Below are 12,474 nucleotides of genomic sequence, written 5' to 3' on the forward strand. Positions count from 1 at the left end.
CAATATGCCAAATGGGCCATAATCTCCAACCAAGAATCAACAAGGTGGTTCAATGCTACTGTTAGAGCTAGAATTTAATGTACTGTCCCCCTTTTTTCACAGTAGTCATTGGTTTTGTTGTGTGACATGACTGTAGCATGCAAACTGGAATTCCATAGGTAGATGCAGTCCTTGAAGCCTAGAGCTGATGATATCTATCTCCTGAATTCAGTGATAAATAAAATGCAGCAAAAGACCAATAGCCCAGTTAGAACCCCTCAACAATTATGCTTTGTACTTAGCAAATCAAAAGCCAGAAGTTAAAGTTGATATGAGCCAGGATGTTGCTAGGAAGAACAGCTTTGAATACTGTTGAAGAATTTACTCACCTAGGTAACATCTTCCATAACTCCAGTGATTGCAATAAATGGGTACAACAAATTCTACTTTTAGAAGCTTACCCCTCAGTAAAACTTAAGGGTTCCTGTACGTGTGCGAGGCATTTGCTCTGACAAGCTGTACGTTGGAGCACACTCAATTAAATGAGTCTGCTAGAGCATGTTAATTAGCATGCCCCAGCAACCTCAGCATCTCATGTATTTAGCATCCCCATGCTTCAAAATGGTGGTGCGGTGCTTTAACTAAAGCTCGCTGACTGAGCTTTAGTTAAGGTGCTCCTGCTGCCTTTTTGAAGTGTGGGACACTGAATACACAAGATGCCGCGGTTGCTTTAATTAGAGCTCAGGAGAGCCACTCTAATTAAAGTGCCCTGCCTCCTATGGAGCACTTGTAAAGACAACCTAAGAACACCAAGTTGTGAATCTATACTAGTTATGTCCTAAGGAGTTATGAAAGAGCTGCATGTCTATCTATAGGAAACCACAAAACGTTCAGTGTGGATGCCCTGAAAAAGATATTCAGCATAAAATGGTCAGACAGGTTAAAAAATGTTAATTAATATTCTGGAGTGGGCACAATTACCACCTGCTGCAAAATAGCATGGATAAGAATGAGGAATTATCTGAGACGTGTTATAAGAATGCCAGATAACAGGGTCCCTAGACAAGCCCTGTTTTGGCACCCCCAACATCAAAGGAAGAGAGGTTGATATACAGACACTTTTGTAGCAAATTATGATCTGAGGCAGCAAACTTATCAGTTATCAGTGTAAGCAGGTTAAATGAACTGGCCCAGAACATGGCCTGGCCTGACCTCTGCCTTATACATTATGGTGCAAAAACTGGATTAGATTCTATTTGGATGTTGCAAAAATGACTTAACTTCATGTCTCCATTCTCTTTTATGGGTCAGGGCCATAGCCATATGCACTCTGGACAAATTTTCCCAAGTATACCACCTTCATTTACAAAGAAGACTGTGTATGCATTGAAAATACAGTCCAGTTAGGGTGTGTGGACTGCCAAAGTCAATAGGAGCATGAAACACTCAAACTACAACTCCTAAATAGCACCAAGGATTCTCTTCTAACTGTAAATATATTGGTTTTCTCAATAAAATATTTTGGTTTGTGGTTTTGTTATAGTTTTTGTTTGTGCGTTTTTTTAAAGTTAAATGTTTGCTATAGAAAACTGCCACTTTCTAACCTGGATATCCATGCACATTTAATGTACTTTCCACAATAAAATGAATGATCATTGTAGTGAGGCTTGCACAGGGGTGGCCAAGTCACTCCCTGGTGCCTCCTGGGTCCTGCCTTGCTTCGCCCCCTCTGGCCTCTCAGGTTCCCACCCTGTTGTCTCTTCTGCCACACCTTGATGTTGTGATTGGACAGGGAGGCAGGCCCTAGAGGGCAGGGTGGATTTTGCTTCAAGTCTTAGGCCTTTGTCTGGGCTGAGGCCCACTTTACTTTAGCTAGGCCTCTCCACCTGTGGTCCACTGTCTCAGGGCCATAGACTCCCAGGCCCCAGCTCGAGCTGTACCCTGGCAGGCTTTCAGCCCCTCAGCCCCTGGTCTTGCCTTTGCCAGCTTTGGGCTTGGGCCACCTATCTTTGCTGTCCCACACCAAAGTCCTTCTGCTAACACCAGCACCCCCCACTTCACAGGGTCTAGGATCTGGGGTGCTCTGGGCACCCTTCTTGGTGGTGTCCTTTGGCCCTAAAGCTACAACCCAGTCCTCTGGTATTTAAACACAAATGAAAGATGTGAGCATCTCCTCTCAAACAAGAGGTTCCCCACTCTGTGTTAATACCATCTTGTGGCAATGAGCTACAATGCAAGCCCCAAAATACTTATCTTCAGCTGCCTGGTGGTGCAGGGGTTTCTTACAGCTTCCCTGAAGCCTGGAGTCCTTCCTCCTGTTCCAGTCAGGTGCCTCTCCTCCCTAGAGGTCTGCTTCTTGTGGCTTGCAAGGCCAAACTGCTTCTCTTGCCTCAAGCTCTGGACTTATATGCCTCTTTCTGGGTCACCTACCCACTACTTCACTAGTTGCATTGTGCTGGCTGTACCTGAGTTGGGTGGCCATTTTATTCAAGTACCCTCTACCTCTATCAGCTAATCCCTGGCTCCCTCTCTCCTTCAGTAATGGGGTAGGGGCTCCATTACAATCATATAAAAAGAAAAAAAGGTAGCATTCAACAATTAGCACTTTTGCCATCGAGACATTTTCTTTTTTGTGTACTTGCCTCCAGTTTGTGTTAAGCAAACAATTTCCAGAAGCTCCTTTATTCAAACATGCGATAGCATAACCAAAATGTTATTTAGCAGCAAGCAAAAGTCATTTTTATAAATCAAATATTCTCTCTCTTACCACACTAAGATGAAATCCTGGAAATATCCAGACACCAGATTAGACCCTGTTTCAATCAATCACTTAAACTTAACTTGAATCACCACTTGAAAGCTTAGCTTTAAACTCCTTCATAACTGTCTTGCTGAATCCGCGACCTAGGTAATTTCATTCAGTGGAACTACTCGTTTTGGTAATACCAAGCACTACTCTGGATATCGTTTGGAGAATTGGACCTCATTATTTAACAGCTGTTATTTAATAGTTGCTCTTATAATTTGTGTCTAATTGATTTATTATATTGTAGTAGTACCTAATTCATCAAAGTTATATTTGCGAATGAAATATATATAATATGTGGCCTTCAGAAAAACAAGTAAAAACAAACAAACAAAACCAACAGCTCCACAAAACCTAACCTTTTGTCTACAAATTCTATTAACAAAAAACATCTTATTTTCTACAACGCCAAATACAGATGACGAAAAACACTACAATTTATTTGGATGGATTTGACAGCCTTTTGCTATTGATGATAACAGGTGCTCTTGCAAGAAGCCCAATTAATGGAGGGCATGAAGCCTTGATTTTAAAAAGAAAAGCACATCGGGTGGATCCCTCAAACTAAATGGAGACAATTGCAGTATCAGGTCCTAATTTAAAACTCTGCAGGCAAGAGACTATTTCACTTTTCTTGTGCGTCCTTAGATTCTTAAAGTTCTGAATCGCAGAACTCTCTGTTTCTCTGTTAAATTAAAAAAAAGCAAATCAGAGGAGAAGAAGAAAAAAACGTGCAGGGATCATTTAGTTTTTCATCATTTTTATATGGTTTAAATCTTTCTTTAGTTCTATTAATAGAGTAGAATTTGCCCATGACTGTGGTACATGTAGAAAATACTGCAGAACTATGACAAAGCTGTGAGATGGGCACAATTTTAAAATCTCATTGCATAATTAATAGCACTAACCACAAGTGATTAAAAATCATGACCTGCCCCTCTCCCCAAATCATGATACTGGTTTAAACATGTAAATAACATTGCTCCCCACCCCCACTACTTACACACACTCCTATTTGAGGTTTTTTACTTTTTTTCTGAATCTGCATTCCAGTGACATTTTCAAGTATATTTTTGGAGTACAAGGAATAGATTCATACGGTTATTCAATAATCTAAAATTTGCACATATTCACATGACTCCAGGTCCTGCAGCTTTAAGAAAAATGGAATCTACCACAAGACTTTGTGACAAAGAAATATTTCTCAATTAACCCAGAAGTTTTGCTTAGGAAGAAAATTGATGAAAGATTTTTTTTAAAGTAATTAAGAGGGAATGAGTTGAATTGTACCTCTGTGAAGAGCTGTGTTTATTAGCTCCTGTGTACACTAATGAGTAAATTAGATTACCCAGGTTACTGTAAATAAATCTTGTAATGAGGAGTCAGGATTAAATTAAATCTGGGAAAGAAACTAAGACTATGTTAGCCTTGAAAAAGCTAAATCTTGGAGAATCGTGGGCACCCTTGGGACAATGGTTAAGTATTAAGAGATTTTTATGTGAAATAAAATTAAAGAATTGCAAATCACTGACAGGCAGGTTTGTGAATGGACTGGCATATTGATATTTACACACTGTAATGTGAAATGCTTCTGACTTTCTAAGCAGACTGAAGGAGTTCCTTAAATTTGCTTCCAGCTAATCAAGATCAAGTGGCCATAGAACAGGACAATGTAAGCAGTAAAATTGATATATCTAAATTCAGCATTAAAATTCAAGAATAATCTGTCACTCAGAGAGTGTGCCTCTATTTTATTAAGTATTTTAATCCCATATAATTAATTTATTAGTAGCAATTAATGTACTGGTAGCAGTATCCTTGAGCAAGGGCTATAATTCATGAAATCAAGCTTATTAAAAAAAACCCATAACACTTTCATCCAGACTTGTGGAAGAGATACCCAATATCCCAAATGTTTTTAAGCCAATAGGAGATGAATGTGTACCAACCAGAAGCTGGGACACATCTTATTGAGCACCTTGCACTCTGTGTCTTATGCAAAGCTTCTGCAATATATGCATTTTGTAGACTTATGATACAATGTGTTTGGTCCTTTTCAAAACTTTATTTTTCAGTACAATACTTAGAAACATGTACAGTCTTTTTGTCTTTTTTGTGACAATTTGACACAGCTTGGGAAGGCAAGTTCACCATTCATTAGAGAAATGCCACCCAGAGGGTTCTTTCAAAAAAAGCTTTCTGTATTCCAGCTGAAAAAAACGACTGAATACATGGCATGGCCCTGCATTACAGATCTGATAAACTGTCATTACTTGTATTGCAGAAAATGTGATATTTCTTACTGTGCTGCTTTGTAGACCAATGTCACTGGGGAAATATCACAGGCAGCTTTATGGGCGGCTGTCCTACTTTATATGCAGGCACATCATAAGGAACTTTATGCCTGGCAGGCTTTTGAGGGACACAATGCTTTCTACCCAGGTAAGATTCTCCTTTTATTTCCTCTATGGTATAATGTGTATCCCCTATTTACCACTTTTCTCCCCATTTATAATTTAAACAGTATCCTTGCTCCCTCCTGTTTCAGAAACCTAAGAGTGTCTAAGGGCTTGGGTCCCCTCTCCCATTTTCTTCTGCCCTAAAACCTATGCAATTAACTTCTGTCACCTTAAAAGCCTTTCTCACAGCACATTGCTTCAGCTGTTGAAGCATATGTAATTACATCCAGCAGAACCTGTCCTGGGGCATGCTAGTTTCATACAATTTTTATATCACCTTTTTTCATTATTCAAGCAGAGTGAATTCTTTAGGACAGAGTGATTATGCTAAAATTGGAACTATTCAAGGTAAAGTATTCTCTGAAAATGCAGACTCTTGCTGCCCCTACAATGAATTCAGAATCTGTTGTTAAATATAAAAAAAATAAAAATAAAAACATAAAACAATCCACTTGGCAACACATTGGCAATGCATTCCAGACTGTCATCGTTCTGAGTTTTCATGAGTCCGTATTCAGGATCATTAGTGTTTTATGGCTTGGGTTGTGGCCTAATTTGGTAGAAATGAAGTCAATGATTAATATCACATTACAGGCCTATGCAAAGTCTTTTCTGACTACAGCAGCAGGAATCTGTGAAGAGCCATTTTAGAAATTAAAACAAGTCAGGCCAACGTTATGCAAATAATTCCAGTGAGGTGCTGCTTCATGATGAAGAGCCCCTAACTGCCAATCCAGCATGATACATGAATAAATATTATAAACCCATTCCATTACTAATGTAACACCCACACACACACTTGGGTTGTATATTGTGTTTTTGTGTGTTTTTTTATGTGGGCAAGATGACCCCTTGTTTTGCCCATGTGCTCAGCACATGGGAAGCTGGGGCATGTATCTGGGGGAAATATGTAAAAACCTCTGACCTCATTGGCCAGGGGAAGCAGGATATTCTTCAGACTCATTGGTTGGGAGACGAACTGGAGTGTGGTGCTTCCTGACTGGACAAGGCCAGGGTGATGTCATGCAAGGTGATATACGGTAAGCTAGGGTGGTTTGGGGGAAGATAAGTTGTTAGGGGCTGCTGCAGAGTGAAGTCTCCTCCAAGGGAGAAGGAGTTGCAGATAGCAAAAAGGGAAGCTCAGGTAGAGGGGAGAGAGAGGAAGAATTGTCCCAGTGTCTGAAAACTTCTCTCTCCTTCTTTTCTTCCCTTTTTTTTCTTTTGAGGTTTTAAAGGATTAATACTGGGGAAAAGAGTCTTAGTGTCTTGGGTTGTTTTGCCAGGAGTTAGGTTTGGCAGTTTACACAAGGTTGAAACCTGGGAGTTTCTGCCAGTTTTGGGCTGGGGTTGAGGTTTGCAACTTTTTGTTCCCCATGGAGCTGTGACCCAAACTACCTGCAGCCCAGGCCTAGAAGGTCTTTCCCCGTGTTTCTTTTAATGGCCCTTTGCTCTACTGAAACTGTGTGGTTGGGCTGGCTGTAGTCATTAATCAACCTGGTTCCTTTTGGAGTTTTTCCTAGAGTTTTGTATCAGCAGGCCATATAATTCAGCCCAGAAGTTTTGGGGTGTGCATGTGCTGTCTGGAGCCACAGTCACTCCCCATACACACATACAACCTCTCGGTGGGAGCAAAGATTGGCATGCTACCAGTCCTCCAAGAGCAACAAGGGGCCCCATGCACTGCAGAAGGACCCACGCTCTCTAGCAGTTTTCCCTGGCACAGCACAACCTAAGACTATGTATTGTAGTTCGTAGTGTTTTAAATTGCATTTGGTGGTTTCCTCTGTTTTCTGTAATAAATCTGTCTTTTGTGTTTATACTGCTTGCGAAAAGTTTTTTTTTTAATTTAATGCATTTAGTGTTTCCCAGGTGGTCTGGGTGGGGGCTAGAGCCAAGGTAAAATATATTTAGTACCTCAAAATTGAACTCAGGCCTTGTTGCTGCCGACTGCTGCCTGGCAGAAGGCTTACATTAATGCTGACTGAAAAAGGGAATCTGTTTTGTGGGAAATTCTGGGTTGTGTCAGAGTGAAACAGCAACAGCGTGGAATTTCTTGCTTCAAAGGACAATCAATCAGCTTGCCCATCAGCCAGGCACCAGGCAGGCTGGGCAGCCAGCCAGCTGGGTAGCTGTGCAGCAGGTAAACCAGAAGGTAGCTGGGCAGTCTGCCTGCTCACCTGCCAGCTAGAGAGCTGGCCAATTTACCTGCTGGTTACTCCAAGAATGCCCAGCTGCCCGGTCCAGCAGCCTGTCCAGCTACAAATTGCAGAGCTGTCTAGCCTGGTGGCAGGCAAGTTATCCAACTACTGGCAAACCAGCCAGTCCATGCACCAGGGCTGCTTGCTGGTTTGAATTGCACGCTTTGAAGGAATTAAGCATTACCACAGAACCTTGATTCTACCAAATCAGCATTTTTTTACAGTAAACTCTTTAGTCAGAAACTCTTTCACTTGCTCTAGAAAATAGATTGGATAAAAAAAACCAATAAAGATGGGGCTAGGTCCAAAAAAGGCCTTAGTTGCCTTCAGCAGCTCTTATACAAAACTTAAGCTCCTAAATGCAAAACTGATATAAAAGCTCTCTACTTAACTGCTTCCTAAGATATTTCCCTGTTGGACTTCAAAGTTCTCTAGACTCCAAGAGTTCTGCTTCTCACAGGTACAGCTCTGAGTAACTTGGCACATCTTTCTCACCTAATCCTTATCAGGATCCAGAAGTTAGGCATGCCTCTGTTAAGTCCCTCAAGAGTCCAATCTGTATCTAATGCACACTGACAGAATTGGGTTCTCTTCAAACAGCATCCGTTCCTTTTTTTTTTTTTTTTTTTGAAGAATGGTCTTGGTGCCCACTCCTAATAAAGTATGCCAGTGCTGATTATAATAGACTCACCCAGGAAATGGAAGACTAAAATTCAGTTCCTTCATCTGCCAGGAGGTTCAGACCAACATCTTTCTCCTTCCCAGAATGTTCCCTAACCATGGTAGTAGGGTAGTCCCAAGTGAGGGACACCCTTCACCTTTCCTGTTGTAGCGATGTCACTGTTCAGCAAAGAATACTAGATTCAGAGAAGCAGAAACAATAGACACAGCTACACGTGCAATTAATGTACATGGAAAAACTCCATTGCAGTTCGCACTGGAGTTTATTGCTCCCAGGTGCAATGTTTACATGCACACCTGCTCCCTGGCTGCAGCTCTGGCAGAGACTTTCAGGCTGCTCCCTCCCTTCCTCCTCACCACTCCCTGCTAAGGAGGAATTCTCCAGTCCCCCCTGCCTTGTGGAGAGGTATCTGTGTATTAGGTAGCAGACCACATGCTGGCTATGGTCCCTGCTGTGATAAAGGCAGAATCAACAGGTAGCTGGTAATGTCCCTCTGTTGTTTTCTTAATGGGGTGATAAACACTGAGTTAGGGGTGATAAACACTGTTATCTATTCTCTGATGGGCTAATCAGAGCATCTTGCCCCCCCGACCATGCCCCCCTTCAGCTCAGTACTGTCGAAGGGAAGGAAGGGCTGCTCTAGCATTTCCTGGCTTCTAGCCTGAGCCACTGCAGGCATGTGCCTGCATTTCTGGAATGAAAAAGGAATGTCTATCCACCTCCATATCAGCTCAAGTTTTCCAGGTTACACTAACCTGCAAAGATTGAATCAATTCAGGCTCATGCTTTTTGAATGTCTGTCCCTAGCCCTACAGTCTTACCTGCAAGTTGAATACAGAGTGCAGAACACTAGCACAGAATGTAAGAGATCAAGCAATGAAAAAAGGATCATGGAAGACTTCAGGATACAATTTCTTCTATGGAATACCTTACCCTCATATTATGGTGGCAATATATACATGTTGATCTAACTTATGTGCCAGGGGGGTACAGCAGTGGTTTCTAGTCTTCAGCTTAAGAGCTCAACATACCAGTCACTACTGATATATTGTGATCAGTTCTAGGCTTCCTTTTTTCCATTTCCATAGTGCAGAAGTGCCAGTCACAATTTTCTTGGTGGGAATTCTCTGTGTAAAGGAACTCCTAACTGATTTAAAATTACTCAAGCAACTCCTAAGTCACCCTTTCTGTAGCCCCTGGTACTATGTGTAGAGAGGGGTTATTGATATCTTAATTATGCTCTGTCTTACTGCATTTGAGACAATAGTAGAAGGGATAAGGCTAAACCAAGAAAAAGAGAAACAGTCAGCCATGTTAGTCTTAAATTATGCAGAAGGCAGCCTAAGTTAGTCTGTAAGGTGCCATTCAGACCTGCCTTCTGTCCAAAAAAGAGAGCTATTATAAAGGATGGAAATTCCCACTTCTCATAGGAATTGGGTGCTGCCAAAGAGTGACAAAATGAATCACTGAATGAATGGCTTCTTTACTTTTCATTCCATCCAGGAAGAGCACACACCAACTGCTGAAACTTCCTCACACTGATGAAGGTTTTGCTTAAAAGCTTGCTTAATTTTTTTCCCAACTACTTAAGTTGGTCAAATAAAAGATATCAGATTCATCCAAAAAACCTTGTCTGACTGACTAAATTAATTTCCTGGGTTTTGATTGTAGTTGTGTTGGTCTAAAGACATAGGCAGGCAAGGCTCTTTAAGTGTATTTGATAACTTTTATTAGACCAACTGAGTAGTTGGAAAAAAGTTCTTAGCAAGCTTTTAGGCACAATCACACTTCTTCAGGCATAGGAAGTTTGCTGTATGAATTTACAGAAATCAGAAGCTTACAGCATGGTCAAAGCCTCAATATTTTTCATAACTGATTGTGAAAGTGAACAACATACACATTGTTTTTAAGGTCTGGAAAACCTAGACACACCAGGGCAAAAGCTGACCATAGCCGGATAAATGACCCTTTCTGACATGGTCTGTTTCACTGCTATGATAACCTTGGCAAATGTGATAGCTGAAAGTAGTGTATATGTGGTAGGGTGCTTGCTGAATGCTCTGTGATGTTTAGACCAGGTGTTTCCTGTGGTTTGTTCGTGCATTGTGAAATGTATGCTGTAGCTAAGAGTTTAATTAAAAGTTTAAAAAACCTAGGTTAAGGCCTTGTAAACGGTGGCACAGCTAAAATTAATCATATAAGGAAAACGCAAAAGCTTGTACTGCTATTGGTTAGTCATATAAGGAAAGTTCATGGTGTAAGATTGAGAGTAGCTGTGAGCCAACAGTGTAGCTCAGAAGTTATAAATTTGCTAGCACATCTGGAAATCAGCAGAAGGAAGACACAGCATGGTAAAGGATGCTATTATGGTGAAGAGAAGCTGCTGACCTGGGTTTGGAGGGCCGGTGGATCTCGAGGAGCCCAAGGACTGAATACCAGGGTCCTTTCCAGTACTCCTTAGACAGCACAGATCAGGGATGCCTGACTTGGCTGAATTTTGTGAGGCTTGTCATATACCAGGCATCAGAGGGGACTGCCGATAAGTTGCTGGTTTGGAATATTATTGTCTGTCATTGTTGTCTTGTTATGCTACACGTAGTTGTGTGTTTGTTAAGTTTTTAACCTTTTTACTTCCAATCACTCTCTCAATCCTGAACCCTCCCGCTGGTGGCTGGAACATAAATTGGTGTCATGAACAGGATTGAGAAATTCTGGTCTGGAGAGAAAGGTCAGAATGGAGGGAGTTGGGTGGGCTCCATTGGGGGCTTAAGGAAGTAGCAGGGATGGAGAATCCCGGGTGGGATAAGGATAGGTTGAGGCCTGCCTGGAGTGACCCAGGAACCATACCTGATCAGTGGGTTAGGCTCACGGCTGCCTCCTGAGGTAAACCTAAGAAGGGGTGCCTGTTGTGGCTGTTGGCCTTGTGCCTGTGGTTAGGGGCTGAAGAGAATGCCCAGCTCTGCGAAGAGGTCACCCGATTGAGTAAAGAGCTGGAGGACATAAGGGATTCCAACAGTGTGGCATGTGAGGCTGCACGAGCCACCCAGGGTTGCTTGGAGACATTAGAACGAAGGGAAGGGAAGGTTATGATTGCACATGTGGCTGCTTCCCTTCAGAGGAAGGCACAGTTGGCGCAGGCTGTGGAGCCCCCCTTCGAGAAGGTGCAACAGTGCTTGTATGGTGAAAAACCAGAAGTAGAGATCTGGGAAAATCATGGGGAGGGGATTGATGAGGGGGGAGGAGATTGATGATGGGCCTTGTGCTAAACCACCCCCATATGTCCCCGCCCAGAGGGAGGAGTTTGGCCAAGCATTTCCAGTAATTGTGACTCACTCAGGGCCGCAAGGGGGAAGCCCCCAAACAGAGCTATGCTTCTTTACTTGTGCAGAGATTCAAGATATACAGGAGCAGCATAAGTCCAAGCCAGGGGAGCCAGTGATACTGGCTAGCTTGAATGTATAGTGAAGGGGCCTCAGCAATATCAGTGAGCTGTGCTTAGGTGGCCCAACTTGTCCTATGCCCCGAACTCCAGTTGAATCAATTTTCAGGAGCCAGTGAAAATGTTACTTCGTTTTCTGATGCACTACAGGCAATCACCACCAGTTATGGTAATGTGGAAGAAAAGCTTAACCCCACCCCTTGGGCATGGGCCAATTTAGAGGAAGCTGTCTGCTGTTTGTATCAGAGCTGAATGACATCATTCATGCAGGAGCTTGGACTCACACGCTAGATGAAGAATTCGTGACAGCACCAATGTGGAAGAGGTTCTGCTGGCGGGCACCAATGGAGTGCACATCAGCCCTGTTGGCCTTGGAACCAGAGGCAGTGAACAACCTGGTAAGAGATGTGATCCAGTGATTAGTGCAGCTTCTGCCCATTTTGCAGAAGCCAGGGCTTGCCAAACCATTGAGAACCACCAAGGCTATGGTGGTGGCATCAGGGAAGGACAAACCTCCGACCCCTCCACATTTTTGGGAAAAGCTGGGGAAGGCTGGCCCAAGGCTCTGCGAACAATGATGTGGAAAGACTTGTTGGCTGCCAGTTTCAATAATGTACAAATCGATGGACTGCCTACCAATGTCCTATGAGGGCTGTGGGCTAGACACTGTAGTGAAGGGGCAAGCCTGAAAGTGCAAACTTCTGTGCCACCGGCAGTGTCACTGGGGGATTTTCTGCCCTAAGGGCAGAACTGTCGACATTTTCCTAGGCACATGCAAGGCTACCACCAATCACCTTCCCTAATCGCATGGCCTAGGAAGTCCAGCCAGTCCCATTACAAGGGAAGGGGCCACCATGGTGGTGGTAGCAGGCCAGGGACTGGCATCTGATATTGGCTTCTTAATTTGGATA

This window comes from Alligator mississippiensis, chromosome 3 (genome assembly GCF_030867095.1).
Source record: "Alligator mississippiensis isolate rAllMis1 chromosome 3, rAllMis1, whole genome shotgun sequence".
Classification (NCBI taxonomy): Eukaryota; Metazoa; Chordata; order Crocodylia; family Alligatoridae; genus Alligator; species Alligator mississippiensis.